This window comes from Physeter macrocephalus, chromosome 14 (genome assembly GCF_002837175.3).
Source record: "Physeter macrocephalus isolate SW-GA chromosome 14, ASM283717v5, whole genome shotgun sequence".
Classification (NCBI taxonomy): Eukaryota; Metazoa; Chordata; class Mammalia; order Artiodactyla; family Physeteridae; genus Physeter; species Physeter macrocephalus.
Window position 1 is genome coordinate 87344191 of NC_041227.1, and position 3051 is coordinate 87347241.

Here is a 3051-nt window from a genome sequence, read left to right on the forward strand (position 1 = left end):
TTATACAGCAGAAACTAACACACCATTGTAAAGCAATTATACTCCAATAAAGATGTTAAAAAAAATTTAAAAATTTAAAAAAGTCTACCACTGAGTTCTTGGCTCAGTCTGCACTGTTTCAAAGCCACACAACAGAAAATCTCACCCCTTATCCAGGGTAAACCTGCCTTTAGCATAAGGGAAAATACAGCAGGAAGTCAGAAAACTACCTGGATGACCTACTACCGGAAACAGCATCTTCAAACGTAGAATCATTTGTTCGTCGTTATCAGAAATAGTTGCCAAGTTCCCTTCTTATCTGATTCTAGGTGATTGACTCAGGAGGAGTTAAAGGCCCAGGGGAGTTCAGCGCCTCCTGGGATTTGTCATTCTACAGAAAGAAGGCCACTATGGATGTCAGATTTGGCCTATCAGTGATTTCAGATAATTTCACCTCAAAGACCACATCTCTTTGATGTGCTTTCAACGCTTTCTGGCAACAATGTGACTAGAAGGTGGCGTGTCCTCCTGGTGGTGGCCGTTACTCAGAGGAAGTCACAGCAATGAGAACAAGCCTGGTCCCGACCCTGGCCTGAGGCTGGTCCCAAAGGGCTGCAGTTGCTCAGAGCCTCTCAGTCTGTACAAGGACAGCTATAGGCTGCCTTCTGGGGAAAGTGGGGGATAGAAAAAAAAATGAAGCTTCTTATTACAGAGGTATTCATACTGGTAGATGAAGAATGAATGAAAGACCTGGCATGTCACCACTGTAATATGAATTATGAACCCCTGATGAATTATGGCTACTAGCGTCACAAAAATAAGACAACCGGACATGACACGCCTCCTGACAGAAGTATATACACCACCGCCCAGGAAGAATTCCTGCCAGCAATCTAACAGGGGTCTGATCAAGACCCTAAATGTGTCCACCAACTTACAGGAAAAGCAGAAACAGACCCAAGATACAACCAATAAACTCCAGGATACGAGGAACTCAACTGAACACAACATCTAGTTTTTTCAATAAATAAATTGCAAGGAAAAATACATTAAAGAAATGGAAGGGGGACTGTAGATTAAAGGAGACTTAGACCTACCCGCCAATTGCTCTGCTTGGACCTTGTTAGGATACACACATGTATATCCCATCTGGTAAAATTCCAATACTGACTGGATATTCGATGATGATATGGGATTATTGTTCATTTTCAAGGTAATATTGTGATTATGTTTTCTAAAATAGTCCTTATCTTTAAAAAATACATAATAAAATACAGATAAGAGGGACTTCCCTGGTGGCGCAATGGTAAAGACTCCGAGCTCCCAATGTGGGGGCCCGGGGTTCAATCCCTGCTCAGGGAACCAGATCCCACGTGCATGCCACAACTAAGGAGCCCACCTGCCACAACTGAGGAGCTGGTGCTGCCTGCAACTAAGGAACCCGCTTCCCACAACTAAGGAGCCTGCCTGCTGCCACTAAGACCTGGCGCAACCAAATAAATATGTTTTTAAAAAATACAGATAAGAAAGGAAGAAAGAAAGAAAAAAAGAAGGCAGGTAAGCAGGAACGGCCACCTTTGCAGTGAACTTGTTTCACAGAATTTCAGACAAAGGATTGCAAAAAAGAGGTCCCTGATGCTTTTTTTTTTTTTTTTTCTTGCGGTACGCGCGTGGGCCTCTCACCGTTGTGGCCTCTCCCGTTGCGGAGCACAGGCTCCGGACGCGCAGGCTCAGCGGCCATGGCTCACGGGCCCAGCCGCTCTGCGCGGCATGTGGGATCTTCCCGGACCGGGGCACGAACCCGCGTCCCCCGCATCGGCAGGCGGACTCTCAACCACTGCACCACCAGGGAAGCCCAGAGGTCCTGATGCATTTTATGCAGAACTGGGCCACAAACTTGAAAACCTCTGAGACTGCAGGACCTGACACGTCCACACACTGGCAAAGTGCAATATTTCCCGTGAAGGAGAAGGTGAGGAGATGAGTTCTGGAAGCGATCCATAACTATCTCTTTTAGGCTCTGATTTTGTGAAGGATAAAATGGAAAAATGCATTTTCTGTGAGTTAATATTGTGACCAACTGTGCCAGTGTTCATTTATTCCACGAAGCAAAGGATGCCCATGACTATAGAAAATATAAGGCCTGTTACTGTGGAGAGAAAGACAAGCACGAATCTCATTCCAAATAAGGCCCTACCGTGCCCCACGTGGGAGCAGGTGTGTCTGGGAACGGAGAGGAGGAGGGTGGACTCAGGCCCTGTCCCTGAACTCCTTCCCCGGGCTCTCAGCACCGCATAGTGACTCAGTGATGACAAGACAGGACTATCGTCCCGCCCCTGCTTTACAGATGAAGAAACGGAACCACAGAGTAGCTTGCTCGCGGTCAAGATGACAGAGCTGGGATTCTCTCTAGATCCCAAGACTCCTTTACACTACAAAGTGCCGCCTACCCGAGCAGCTGGGAAACAGATGCAAGAAATATAATAGCTTCAGGAGGTGGGCTCAGGGGTGAGGGTCCATCAGAACTGGATGGATAAACTCACAGCGTACATGCTTTTCCTCTTGACTGTTGACTATTTCCGTTAACTTCCTCCAGGCCTCCACTATAGCCCTTCTCTTGACCACCAACCCAGCCCACCCCGTCTTCGGAGAGTCTCCCCTCAGGCCAAGTTCAGTAGGAACTTGGGTGACTTAGCTCGTTTGCAATATCTCCTGGTCCTTTTGCACATGAATCCCCAAACAGGATGGCAAAAAAGGGTGAAGGTGCCCCCTTCCGGATAAGTTCTCTGGGTGGAATCCCACTACCTCCAGATTAAGGGCCAGTTCAAGTTACTTTTCCTTTTTCTAAATAGACTCACTTTTCTCTTCTATTATATTTTTCCTGGTACTTGGACATAGAATTTATTTTTTCCCCTGTAATTCTTACACTATCCAGAAAACTCTTCCTGGATTCTTTACTGAGCCTCGAATCTCTTGGCAGTAGATTTCTATTTTTTATTACTTTTATAATTTTTTTTTTTTTTTTTTTTTTTTTTGCGGTACGCGGGCCTCTCACTGCTGTGGCCTGTCCCG